The following is a 15527-nucleotide window of genomic DNA, read 5'->3' as shown; positions in this document are numbered from 1 at the left end:
TTTCTGTATATGGAATCTGTGCATATACGGAAGATATACGCATGTCTTCCGTATATACGCATATCTTCCGTATATGCCCAGTTTCCGTATATGCCCAATTTCCGTATCTGCGCATATACGGAAACTGTGCATATATGGAAGATATGCGCATATACGGAAATTCGGCATATCTTCCGTATATGCGCATATCTTCCGTATATGCGCATATGTTTTGTATATGTGCATTTCCTGTATATCGAATTTGCATGTATACGATGCAGATACATGAACGACGTGCATATACGGAATATATGCACATACCGGAAAGTTAGGGATATACGGAAGACATGCGCATATCTTCCGTATATGCGCATATCTTCCGTATATGCACAATTTCTGTATATGGAATTATTTTAAAAATTGGCATTTTGAAAACCATTATCACTACTTTGAAAATCCAAATTTACACTTCAAAACAGCTAATATTAACACTTAAAATAAAAACTCACAATGTTTTACTTTAGATTTTACTTATTATTTCAAATTTAATAAAATTAAAGTTTTAAAATTAATAATTATTTTTGAAATCAGAATTCACAACTTCATAATTAAATTTTGGAAATTAATAAATATTTTTAAATCAAAATTCACAACTTCATAATTGCGATGGACATTTTTGGAATTGAAAAATTTATTTTTGATAGTGAAATTCACTATTTTTTAGTTTAAATTAACAACTTTGAAATCAAAATTTATATTTTTGAAACCAAAACATGACACTTAACGCTTTAGAAATCAAAATTCACAGTTTGGAGGTTTGAAATTAATGGAATTCACATTTTTTGATTCCAAATACATACTTTTATCCATCGATATTTCCACTCTCAAAAATCAATATTTCACTTTAGAATATTAACCATTTCAAAATTAAATTACAACTTTTAACTTTATACTTCCTTACTATTTCAATTGTAATTTTATTTTGGTAGTCTTAATATTCCCTCTTCTCCAATCACACCCTTAACCCCATAAAACAAAAAATGATATATAAAAGTTAAAGAGGTTAAATAACAAGTACATGTTTATTAAATGGGTTGATTCTCACATGTAAAATCTATGGAGTATGAACATAAACTATAAACTATAATTCATATGTAAAGAAATAAATGAATATTCTAAGGTTGAGGATGTGAAAATATATTTAAGCTTTCATATTTTTTTTGATATATATTTTGTTTATACTTAAGAGTCGTTGTTGTATGGTAGCTTATGATAAAAATATCTATGGTTACATATATGTTAAGTGACCCGGTAAGAATATTTTTAAAGCGATATTGGATTGTAATGTGTGGTTATTGTTTTTTTATCTAGTATCAAGTTTGAAAGGCATATGTATTTTTAGACAGATTAATCTTGAGGTGAGAGGTATAAGTCTTAAGATTACATTTTAAACATCAAATAAGATATAAATATAAAAGTAACTTAACTTATAAACTTGATAATTTGTAAATAATAAAAACAAAATCCGTTACAACTATTCATCAAAAGTAATGTAACATTGATAGAATATAACATCGCATCCACATAAGGATTTAAAATTCAATGAAGATGTTCTCATAAACACAAATATAAATTTATGTGTTTTTTATTCAAAATAGGTCCAACTATACATGTTTCTTTTTTACAAAATAGAACTTAATTTCCAACATAAATAATGGAATCTCATGCCCATCAATGACATAATGGAAAAACAACATCATGATCGATCTAAAGTATGGGTCTATAAGTCACCCTCGTCCCATGAGGCACTCCTAGGTGGATTTCCAAATTGATATCTCTGCAAAAAATTACAATAATCAATTAGTTGTAAAAATTGAAAGGCATATAATCAATTTCATTAATTCATGATGATATTTTGATCAAATACTCATTCTCACTGTGAGGATTTGAGGCAATGGAGAAGACAACCCTTCCTGGGTAGATGGCGGAGCACTTGGTGACGGATATAGGCATGGTTCAGGGGCACTGGATAAAGGCATGGTGGATGTGAAATAGGGAAATGGTAGTGGGTGCGGGCGACGATACACCCCCACCGGTTGTACAATAGTGGGAATCACTGTAGGCCGAGGGATTAACATAGGGGGGGAAATTGGAATGTTAAGGGTGGACGATTGAAAAAATGAGAATGGTGGATGATTGAAGGGTAGGGGTGAGCATTGGGAAGGTATTACAGAGGTGGTTATAGGCATGGAAGAATTTATGGAGGAAAAAGATGGTAGGTGTGGGCGATGATACATCTTAATTGGTTCAACAATAGGGGCAGCACCCTTGGGGAGGATATTGGGGTGTTAATGGCTGAAGCAGTGTTCCCAATGCTAGATCTTTTTTTAGTAGCATGTTCATCGAATAAACGAATTCGACAATTTGGAATGTTGTGAGATGTGGGTCCCTCAGCTGTAACAATAAAAATAGTTCATATAGTCATGCAAATGTGTTGAACATGCTAATATATCGCATTTAACGTAAAACAATGCATAGCATGAAATTTCCATACCAATATTGGGTATAATAGAATCTTGCATTATCTCAGGCGCGTGGTCCACATTTCCTTGTCTTTGAGAAGATGACTCAAATTGTTCATCCATTCTTTTTTTCCTTGCATGAACTCGTCCAACCCTTTCAAATTGTAGTATATATGTCCTTGATTTTGACTTGCGACCACATCGCCTCTTTTTATTTACTGGACTCAAGAAACTATGTTTTCTCTTGGTAGTGATCTTGCATGGAGTTATAGTATTGAAAAACATTTTGTTGTATTCTTGACATGCTTTGTCTACCAAGTTGTTCAATGCATATGCCTGTTCCAAATTTGTAGGTATTATGGATCTCAATTTCTCAAGAGTTGATGAGTTAACACGTTTCATCTCATCATGTTCAGAGAATGCACTATCTTGTCGTACATAGGTCGATTCAACATTGTATGAGAAATTCTCTAAATTATCAATGCTTGTTTCATTATGATAATTCAGATTGGGAGGAGAATCAAAGCATGGCAAAAGCTCTGCTTGGATTTCTGGGACCAATATAGGTGTTTCATTCAAATCAAATAAAATTCTAGGCCTTTCTGTCATGGGATCAGTGACACCAGGTGCTAAATTTTCACCCAAAATAGTGTTACTCACTAACATCTCAACTTTCAATACATGTTTACAGATATTTCCATTTAGGGCCCAATTGCAATTGCAGAAGTGTAGATTAGAACCCTTATATATGACATTGTACCAAATGTCACAAGTATCCTTATTTTGGCTACGAACCCAGTAGTCATTACTCTTTTCATCAGGCACACAATCTTCATTTGGGATTTTATTAGCTCTACACTTGGATGAATTCAATTGTTCTTGTATTTTTTTGGGTCGTTAAAACCAGCTTCTTTTAAACGGTGCATATGATTGTAAAATAATACAACCTTTGTCAACAAAACATAGATTAACCAATCAACCCTTCTGTGGCATGCATTGTTCTTCTCACATAGGTACCTTTCCTTGATATACCGATGGTAAGATTCAATGGCGTTGCTCGTATCTTGATTTGAATGTGGAAAATTTCTGTATGCTTTTGCCCACATATCTGTAGAAAGAAATTTATTAGTTATATATAAATAAGTATACATATGACATGAAAAATAGAGTCATTAAAACCACCAATAAGAAGCTTACATATCTTGTTGTTGGACAACCAAGTATTTCTAAAGTATTCCAAAAATCTTTTTTGTTCACTGAATTCTTCAAATAAGCTTTCAACTTTTTTTCGCACACATTCATCATCTTTACACATGTGCATGATTTCTCCTAATCCACGAAAAATGCGTATTTGGTTTTCCCTCCCTTTGACCTTGTTTCCAACATTTTTCAACCATGCACGACGAACATGCCACACACATAATAATACTTTGCACTTTATTGCAGACCTGCAATAACATAAGTTCTAGAGAGATTATACATTAACAATATTTTTTATGCCTCTTATAAAAATAATAAACACATCACCTCAATGCTTCAATTTCAGCAGTAGCATCATCTGTGGTGAAGGCAAGAACATGCCAATCTGGTCGCTCTTTGTTTCCAATTGCAAGTAAGGCCAACATCCATTTAGAAAGATCAGCTATAGTATTGCGTGATGATATCACCCAAGCTATTGGAACCCCATTGTGATGTTCGTCGAAAACCATTAAGGTGTAAAGTTGATACTGCATTACAAAAAATATGCATAATTATATTTATATAAGATACATGCATTAATATGAGGTTAAATAAATGAATCAGATTTAGGATAAATATGTACTCACCACGTACTTATTTGTACTAAAGGTTGAATCCATTGAGATAATATTATTGTGAGAGTATTTCAGCATCATTGAACACATCCACTTTGTTTGTATGCCTATGATAAAAGGGATATTTTCAACAAGATCTTGTTTTTGGTAGAAGAAAAAACTCTCTGGGTTTTCCTTATACCAGCACTCCACACTCTTTGGATCACTTTGATCTTTAACATACTCTAGCCTTATGATATCATTGTAAATGTTACTTATATCTTTTTTTGTCATGTAGGTATCTCGAGATATCCCTGTGTATAACTCACCAGATCCATCCTTCACATCAGAGATGAACTTGTCCCATATCATTGTAACATTAAAACCTCTTTTAACGAAATGTTGGACACTAGATCGCATATGCCAACTTAAATGTGGTGCATAATTGAATCTCATGGACCTTCCGATTGCATCTGTCCCATGACAAATAACATTGGATTCATCAATATGTCTACATGCAGTATATATTATTACAGCATCATCTAGTCTCATCACAAGTCGTCGCACAAAGAAGTGACATTGGCAACCAACTTTAATACTTTCATGTTGATTGCGGGTTGTCTTTGGATCTGATGATGCACTCCTAATTCTCCTTGTCGACTGTGGACCATATGAACACCAATAACTGTACGTAAAAAAATTACTGCAAATTAGATATAATATTTATGCATATTGAAAAAATTACACGTATCTTGAAAAATCATATAGAGACTCACACACTGTACTCCAGGAATGTTGAGTAATTGGTGTGTTTGATATCCTCTATTTTGTTATTTCGATGATTCTTAAGAAGAAATTGAGTGGGTGCACTTTCATTTGATTCCTCTCCACTTATGAAATCATCAAGTCAACAATATGGAATAACTGCAACTTGGTCCCCCTCAATCTCTGTCCATGTTAAGTTTTCTGCTGAAAATTGTATCATATCTTCCGGGTCTTCAACTTCCAACTCGTTAATCCTCCCCCACTTATTCATTCTTAAAAATACCTATACAAATTGCATTGAAAATAATTTAGATTGAGTAAATAATATGGTCTTGATCAATGCATAGCTTACTAAGCATGGAAGTCTCATTTTTTAGTAAATATTTTATACTTTTCACGTAAACCACTTTGGGATTAAGTAATATTTAGGGGATCTTAGATGAAATTGTATGATAACTAAGATCATAAGAAATTGGGTCATTAATAAGCTTAAATATCTCTGACAAATTTAGACTAACCCATGTATGACATATGAATTCTTTCTGGAGGTGGGGCCACCATGTTATTGTCGAGGGGCGACTTGTGATGAGTCGCTTGGTCAAAGGGAACTGCCTAACACTGACACATAGGATGGTGCGTTAATGGGTCCCTTCAAATAGGGATGAAAGGGAGAGACATAAAACCTGTCCCCAACAAAAATGCAGAGGGAGAAAGGATAATAGAATAGGGGAACATTGAAAACTTTTTAGTGGACTATCACAAAGGGATCCTCACAGAAACACAAAGGGATCGGGGAGAAGCAATAGAATATATCTGCAAGGAGATTCCAAGGTTAATAACAAATGAACAAAACAAGGCTCTGATGAGGGCAGTAACCATGGAAGAGGTAGAAGAGATCGTGATGAATATGAGCAAGAACAAGCCACCAGGAACAGATGGATATATACGGTGGAATTTCATTAGGCAGGGTGGCATTTTCTAGGAAAGGAGGTCTTGGAGGCTGTAGAGGAATCAAGAATGAAGCAAAAGAGATGGCCTGGTATAAATTCGACCTTTTTGACCCTGATCCCTAAGAATAACAATTCGGAGGAGGCGCAAGGTTTTCAGCCAATAGCACTGTGCAATGTCATCTATAAGATTATAGCCACTCTGATAGCGAAAAGTTTGAAGCCATTACTCCCGAATATAATCACACCAGAGAAAACCGGCTTTTTGGAGGGTCGCCAAATACTTGACGGAATAGTAGTTACTCAGGAAGTGATACACTCCTTAAAGACGAAAAAGCAGAGAGGGATGATGATGAAGTTAGATTTGTCAAAAGCCTATGATCGGTTGAATTGGAATTACCTCAGAGCGATTCTTGGAGCATATGGATTCGATAATAGATGGATTGAATGGGTCTATAGTATGATTTCAACTCCGAATTTCTCAATTCTGGTAAATGGTACACCAATGAGTACTTTCAATGCAACAAGGGGAATCAGGCAAGGAGATCCTATTTCTCCATTCCTATTTATAATGGCAGTGGAGGGTTTAGGAAGAAATCTCAAAAAAGAGCTAAGGGAAAAGAGAATTAAAGGCATAAAACTATGGGGAACAATTTGCCCATCACACACCAACAGTTTGTAGACGATGTGATGCTATTTGGCGAAGTTTTAGTCAAAGAGGTGAGGAACTTCAAGCGAGTATTTGAAATATTCATGGAGGCATCAGGTATGGAAATAAGCAATGAAAAATCATGCACTTTCATATTTAATACTCCTGATTCTATCAAAGCTCATCTTACCAGAACTCTAGGCTTTAGACAGGGAGAACTACATACTAAGTATTTGGGAATCCAGTTGGACATAAACCCTACTCGGATGAAAAACTGGCAAAGTACGTTGGAAAAAATAAAAAACAAATTGGCAAGTTGGTCCTTTAGATCCTTGAACATTGCAAGTAGGATTGTACTGTTAAAATCAATCCCGCAATCAATACCTATCTATCCTCTGTCCATTATGGCAGCACCCAAAGGAGTATGTTTAAGAATGAAGGAAATATTTGGGAAATTCATATGGGGCGGACCCAAGCAACAGAGAAAATGGGCTCTGGTTTCATGGAAAAATGTAACTAAAAGAAAAGAAGAAGGAGGTCTGGGTGTGAGAGATCCGGAAATTTTAAATAAGGTACTAGGGGCAAAAATTTGGTGGAGATGGGCGCAGGGGGGAAATGATGTCTGGAAGAGAATATGGAATCAAAAATATAATATGCCGGAAACAGTAGAGGGAAGACTGAGAGCTGAGGAAATCCCAAAAGGATCTTCAATTTGGGAACTTGCAAGCCAGAGTAGGGACATAGTTAATAATCATGCCTTTTGGGAAATCTGTGAGGGGAGCAATGCCAGATTCTGGGAGGAAGGATGGCAGCAACGAGATAAATTGGCAAGGATACAAACCCTACAAGAAGTCCAACAAAAAGCGAAGAGGGCAGGATTAGAATATGTGAGGGATTACTGGAAAGAGGGAGAGTCCAATGATATATGGAGGGTTTGGAGGAGGCCAGAGGAATGGTATGAAAATATAAACCAGGATATAGAAAAATTATATACTAAGGAGGTAGAATTGAGGAAAATTAAAATCAGACCAGGAAGGGATATCCTCAGGTGGGGAAAATCTATGAAAGGAACCTATACAGTAAAAGAAGCATATTATTTAGCAATGAAACAGGGAAGGGAGGAAGGAGCTGTTGATTAGAGAGTAATATGGGAAGGCAAGTGGTGGCCGAAACTAACAATTTTTGCATGGTTGGTGAGAAAAGAGCGGACTCTGACATGGGACAAGATCCAGCAAAGAGGTTTCTATGGGCCCTCAAAATGTAGCTTATGTAGAAAAGAAGCTGAAACCCAAGAGCATATACTTAATAAATGTCCATTTGCGAGGAGTTTGTGGGAGGAAATCAGAGTACTCTTTGGAAAAACAAAAAGAGATGCAAACAACATCGTGAATACTATGATGCAATGGGGCAAAGGAAAATTCCTCAGTAGAGTAGTAAGAAGAGTATGGAATTTGTCAGTGGGGTTCGTCATATGGTCTATTTGGAAAGAATGAAATAGGAGGATTTTCAGGGATAAAAGCTGCCAAGCTGCAAGAATATGGGAAGAAATATGTAGATCGATAAAAGAAACTGTTCTATCAGAGGTATGGGAGGTGGAGGACTGGAAAATGAATCAGGAAGAATGGAGAATAATTTCCAAATTAAATATGGAATTTAGCATGGTCTACCCCTGAGCAGAGAAAAGGATCAGACCTCTCACACAGAGCCCTAACCATTTCAAGCAGGCCTGGGGGGCATCTTCAGGGACAGCAGGGAAAATACAAGGTGGGTGTTTGCGGAATGGTGAGGTGAAATGACGAATAACGAAGCAGAGCTTTGGGCGGTACATCAGGGATTACGGATCGGAGTAAGGAATAGGTACATGAACCTGGAAATCGAAGGAGACTCACAGATCACAATAGAGATGCTCCGAAAACTAAGGGATGGAAGGATTTGGGAACAAGTAACGAAAAGTTGGAGGACTGCGGGGATCATTCAAGACATTGAGGGGCTACTAAATAGAATTGAATATAAAATAATAAGCCATGTAAGGCGAAAAGGGAATAGAGCGGCGGATCTGCTGGCGAATTGGGGGAGTAAAGAGTCGAACAAAAGACTGGACGTTAGTTGGCCATCAATAGAGGATGAACCGAGCTGGAGTGAACTTAAAAATATAATAATCCAAGATCATAATGAATCAATTTCCCGAAAAAAGGATAATCAATAGACTTCCGATCGTGAGGAGGAAGAGAGTAGACAGGACAATAAATGCCCGGACAGGGAGCATGCAGGAACGGGCAAGCGGAGATCAAATCATGATTAATGGGATCAAGCGAACCGCGGAAAAGGATATCATCCCAAGGAGAGGTGAGGGAAGAGTACCGATGAAGGGAGGTGGAGATGTCAGGCTGACAGGGGATGGGCGGACTCATGATAGCAAAGATAAGACAGGTGGAGGAGCGGAAAGGAAGTTAGTCAATAAGAAAAGGAGGCAGAGGAGAAAGTTTAAAGCGAGAAGGTGGCAAGACAAAAGAAACAGGAGAGGGGCATGCAGGAGAATGAAGAAGGGTGACAAAGCGTCGACGAGCACAGTTCAAGGGCGGGGAAGGACCAGGAACCTGCAACAGAAAGAAGGAAGTCAGGAAAATCTGAGGCGAAAAGGGATAATGGCTGAGGGAAGGAGCATGGGTGCAGGGAGATGGACGCGAAGTAAGGCTGAGGGAGGCATTCAGAAACGAGAGGAACGCGAGGAGAAAGGCAAAGGCATTACGGAGGAGGAGACAGAGAAAGAAATTCTGTCAATCCATGATGATTCGGAGGATGAGGTCGACATTCGTGACTTCGAGCCAGAGAAAGAAGTACCTGGATATGAAGATTATGGCAGGGGCGGAAGGTCGGGTAGGACTCAGACGAGGAAAAGAGGCCGAGAGGTTGAGGAGGGGTACCAGATTGAGGAAGAAGGAGAGGATTACGAAAGAAGAGTAGGGAGAAGAGGACGGCGAGGCAGGGGAGGACAGAGGAGAAGGGGACGAGTAGGAGAAAGAGGCAGGCGAGGAAGAGGAAGCGGAGGAGGGATGGCAGGAGCAGGGGAGGCCAGCGGAACAAGGAAAGGTAGAAAAGGGAGGAGGGAGATAGGAAGGAGAGTGCAGGCTGCTGAAAGGGCATACTACCATAACACAAACCCAAAAATTCGAAGGATAATTGAACACCTGGAAGAAGAGTCAATGCAGGCTCAGTCAGAGTCAGAAATGGAGGACTGGGAGTATCTTCTCCTGGACCCGAGTAATACGAGGGGATGAATGACCCTATATAAACAATCTTTGCATGTATATTGGGTGATGAAGAGACTCCTTGCCAAAGCCATGGAACAAGTAGCCATGGAAATGGTAGAACTATCCTAGGGGATACCAAACCTGAAAAAGGAGCTGAGGAATATTCAGATTACCTTGCTCATGCAGGACAAGAAGATGGACGAAATTCAGCAGCAGTTACAAGTAGGAGGATTGGGAATCAAGCAGGAAAAGGAGAAACATGCAGGAACAATGAACCAGTAAGAGGAGGCTTGATGTAAAGAGGTTTTTATGAAAAATCTCCCTCTAGTTATAGTTAGCTTTTTGTAGGTTGTTGTTTTTATTTTAATATGCAGACAAAAAACAGTTTAGATAGATATAGGATCACAGTTTATAAAGCTTGGAAAGATAGACTGAGGATATACTATTTTTGGCTTGCTATTAAAAACTTCAGGTGGTCAAGAAACCTGGTTTCCCTTAGGGGCGGGTTGAGATCACCACAGTTTTGTATTGATCTCAATTTATGATAATAGAAAAAAGGGACTCTCCTCAGCTTACAAAAAAAAAATTTAAAAAATAATAAGTAAATGGAAATATTAGTTATATGATTTAATAAAAGATGTAATTTATAAAATATGATATCAGAGAAATCTAATTAAAAAGTAGACTTATATTCTATTATATTTTATTTAATTATGAAACTTTACATACAGAAAAACGAGTATTTATTACAGAGTTTTTTTTGACATTATATTATAAATGGTTCTTATGTTATGCTCTTAAATCTAACTCTTAGATGCTCTACTCTACCACGAGACAATACAATGCTAGAAAGATGGAACCCCCTCTTTCTAGTGACCTGGTGTTTAACATAGTTTGATAATGATTTCAGATTAGGGTTTTCGCATGTCCCAACACTTCGTTAGTGTTAAATACATATAAATATTTAAACCCATAAAAGAAAAAAATGTAAGTGAATATAAAAATCATATAATTTAATACAAGATATAACTCAGGGGATATCATATAAAAGAAAACCTAATTAGAAGGTGAGGCTTATACTCTACTCTTTTTTATTTAATTATGGAAATACAAATACAAAGAAAGGGGCATTTACGATTGAGTTGCCTATGACATTGTTTTCTATATGGTTGTTGAAAATTATCTTTCTCCTTTGTTTTGATTTCAAATGCCACTCCTAGATGTTGTGCTCAACTATGTTTTAATACAATCCTAAAAAGAAGGAACCCCTTCTCTTCCTAGTGACGTAGTATTTAACATAGCTTGGAAACTATTTAAGGTTTAGGGTTTTCACATTTTTCAAGCCACTATTAGTGTTATGGTTTTGGACCTTTTAGGATCTTCTTGAATGTCCACATGTGACTAACTCCACATATCTAAGTAATGGTGTTGATGCAGCATCCACTTGGTACCACCGTATGAACTAGTTAGCTAAACTTGTGGGAGGCATAGCTTCTGCATATGAAATTTGATTAAGGTGATTTTCACATTGTTTGAATGCTAGAATTGGTGTGTAAAACGACATCAAGAGGCAGAGAGCTATGCTCACAAAGCTTTCACTCATTTCATATCCCAAAATAACTTTAGAGGGCTTTAAATTCTAAATCTCAAAATTAAGACATATCATAAAATATGTCACAAAAGATAATTCCTCCAATTTTTCTACCCAAAAAATATCAAAATAAATAACAAGTTATCCAATAATTCATTTTAAATCAGTTAAAAAACATGTTTCATTTCAATTTTTATTTGTAGAATTTATTTTAATGTATATTCAGGTGAAACAAGAATTGGAATGTTTTGTGTAGCATTGTCTTGTTATTCTTAATATGAAAAAGTAAAGTATTTATGTATTCTTAAAATGGAATGTGTGTCACTTTTGTGGTGACGAGAGGAATGTGTATAAAAAGAAATTACATACATAAAGCAAAATGAAAAATAAAGTGTTACTTTCACTTTAAGTTAAGCTATGTGATCAATCAAACAAGGAAAATATTTTAGATTGTTTTGCATATGATAAAAGGTCCTATGAAGACCTATTCGTCCTTTCCACTCTATAAGTAACTCGGCCTTGCGGAGATATCTTTTGTGACGGGTACTGGGGCTACGTCCCGAAAGAACTGGTGACGCTTCCAGCGGCCAAAAAATGACGAGTACTGGGGCTACGTCCCGAAAGAACTTGTGACGCTTCCAGCAGCCAAAAAATGACGAGTACTGGGGCTACGTCCCGAAAGAACTGTTGACGCTTCCAGCAACGAAAAGAATCAACCAAGGTATTGAGTGAGGCTTTAGTGCTTCCCACACCTCCACCTATGGAGGCAGTCGAGTCTTTAGCTTCTTGGTAATCGGTTATCAGTAACGAGCACTATACAGGTTGGGTAGCCCCATATAGGACCGCACGCACTGAGCCTAAGCCGAACCCCCTCTGAATCAGGTCTCTGTGCTGCCTGGGTTGTCTTTTCCATGGACTGATTGAAGGATTTGAAGCACCCTAAAAGAAAACTTCTATGTTTCAAAATGTAACATGACCATGGCGGCTTATTGGATGCCTACCCCCAATAGTCCTAACCTAGACTATAAATTATTTTGTGGCCCATGTGGGGAAATTTAGTTTGTTCAAGTTATGATTGCTTTTACGTGTCTTCCTTCACTTATGGTGTGAAAAATTAAGCTTAAATAAACTAAGTACAAAAGGTTTTTACACTTGATTCCCTTTGTTCAAAGTTTAGAGTAGCTTAGTGTGTGTAGTGAAATGTGTGTGTAAGTGACAGAGTGAACATAGAAAGTTTGTAGTCATGTGGATATTCGATGATCCTTTTCAAATTCGTCTACTTACACTAAATTATGTTTGTTCCTTACCTGCAAATAAAATAATGTGTGGTTGATGGGCCACTTACTTCCTTCCTATTACACTATGTGAGCCTAAAAAGGGAGATGAAAAACTGAGTGCTTTGAGAAAGATTTCAGATGCAAGCCCAGGATCGTCTAAAAGACGCAAGGGAAGCAGGGGCTACTCCCTTTCTTTAATAACACCAGTTCCTAGTCCCAATGCTAATGAAGTAAAGATGATTTGGTTAGTAAAAAATATGAGTGAATTATGGGCCACTTACTCCTTTGCTAATTAAACTATTTGACTTGGGTAAAATAGCAAACAAATTGAAAAAATGTGTGGATTATGTCCACTTACTTTTCCCCTTATTAAGCTATGTGTGAAATGTAAAAATTTTAAAGTAAAGGCTAAGTAATTTCCCTACTAATACTGATTATTAAAACAATCTAAACTATATGGAAAAAAATTGTAGAGGTGAAGGCAATTCACTAAAGGTTGCCAATCACCCACGAAAGAAAAATTACAATGATTGTTTTTGTTCTTTGTAAACTGTGGGGTTAGGCTCTGCACAAGCGAGCGAACCGTGTGTCAATCTGCAAGAAAATGATAAGTGTTAAGCCAAATTATAGATATTAAGAGTGAGAATGATTATAAGCAATATGCATTATCAATGTTCTAAATTTAAACTTATATGATTAAAGAACAACGTATTTTATAAATGATACTATACTAGAAATAATTTGACTAAAATTTACAATCTCACTAAAACAAATTAGTATTGAAGAACTAAAGGCAAAATTTATACCTTTACCATAAATTCAGTTAAATTAAATGACATCCTAAGCAATAACACAAGGCCATGTGCAAGAAAATTAAAGTAGAGTATAAAGAAGTATCAGAGTACTTTGTAAAATAAATGTAGAGATAAAAAACTATACTAATTATATGTTATTAGTCAATCCGAAATGCATTATCTAATATTTTTTCTCAAAACTTTGGAAATGAGTGGATATTTATGGTAGGAATGTAGCTTGAATATGATATAGATTTAATACATTAAATTTTTTATGATATATTCCATTAAATAAATTCAATAATCTAAAATTATAATTATCTCAATTTCATACGGCGAATTAAAAAATCTTAAAAAACAAAAAATGTGATAAAATATAAAAAAAAATAATACATCAAAAAAATTATGATGCATTCCATTAAATAAACTTAACAAATTAAAATTATAATTATCTCAGTTTCACACACTGAATTAAAAAATCTTAAAAAAAATAAAAAAATAACAGCATTAAACTACATTTCATGTTAAAATATATAATGAATTATATAAATATCATTAAACTCATCATAAAATTTAGGTAAAGAATTAAAAAATTAAAAAAAGAAACAACTCGTAAAATTTAATAATTTTAATAATTACCTTTTAATTTTGCACAATCTTTTACACTATTTAACGAAGGAGGAATTGCACACTATGAATCCTTAGTATCCTATCCATGTTGGAGAGGGATTTTTTTTTTTTTTTCCAAATTTCTAGCACTGTTCTATTGATTGGTCCTACTGATGGGGATGAACAAAAATGAGTCTAATCCTATATCCAATATAATTCTATGTATAGTACTCAAAACTGTCAATGTAAGTGTATGTATGAATTTGGGGTAATACTTTGAAAAACTGAACACATTGTTCTTTGTCTTGTAAACTTCACTTGATTTGTCTGTAGATCTTCCAGTGTACAATCCACCATAGTTGTAGACTTCTAGTGCCAATAGTAACCCAAAAATGTCTTTGCACCATCCACACTAGGGAAATAAGGTGTTTCAAAATATATCTGACGCAGGGTATCACAAGCACCTAGATATGATGGACCTTCATTTCAATGCTACCCATGGCTGTTACTACCAGCTGCTGATATGAGAAGAAAAACCTTTTCACCACGGCTTCTATTGCCTGGAAGGCCAACAGAACATGTATTGTTGCAACATGATAAGCACCTGAAGTGTTATGTGAGCGAAGCCCATGTGAATGAAACAAATGCATAAGTGCCTCCTGGAGCCTTGGTCCACCCTTTGGATCAGGCTCAACACCAATGACTTTGGGCACCAGATGCCTTAGTTCCTTGCATGCATTTGTAAGGTCTCTAAGGGGGGCAGACCGAAGGCAATATGTGCCTGCAAGCGTACTAGTGCTGCTAATTGCCAACTAGTGTTTAAGGCAAAGGAAATCATCTGGGTCCATCACTAGAAGCAAATTCACAATTTCTGTGAGCATGTTCCACATCCTTTCAACCATCCAACAGTTTGTGGATGCTCCTACAAAATCCCCAGAGTCTATTCTTTCATATACTCTGTGCAACAATTCTTGGCCTACAAATACCCAGGCCTCAAAGATCTGGAGGACATTGCAAAGTTTGACATCTTCTAGATTATGGAACTGTTTATGTTGTTTTAAAGAGTGCAAATATCTTGGCTTGCAGATTCTATCATATTCAAGAAGAGGCTTACCTGACATATTTGGTTCCCCCAGACCTAAAGTGAAGGGAGTCCTCTGCATATGGCCTTCAATGGCAAGCCATATTCTAGAAACCATAACTTCAGCGCTTTTCCATGTACCCAAACGAGGAAGTAAGCTCTCTTCACTTGTTCTGCTAACCACATGTAAAGCACCAGGTCTCTGCCATACCTCATGGAAAACTTTCCATGAGAGAACACCACTACTTACTGACAACTGAAGAGTGGGA

This window comes from Pinus tabuliformis, chromosome 3_2 (genome assembly GCF_031772625.1).
Source record: "Pinus tabuliformis cultivar Carrire ecotype Pingquan chromosome 3_2, CPIR1, whole genome shotgun sequence".
Lineage (NCBI taxonomy): Eukaryota > Viridiplantae > Streptophyta > Pinopsida > Pinales > Pinaceae > Pinus > Pinus tabuliformis.
Note: the sequence above shows the minus strand (reverse complement) of the source record.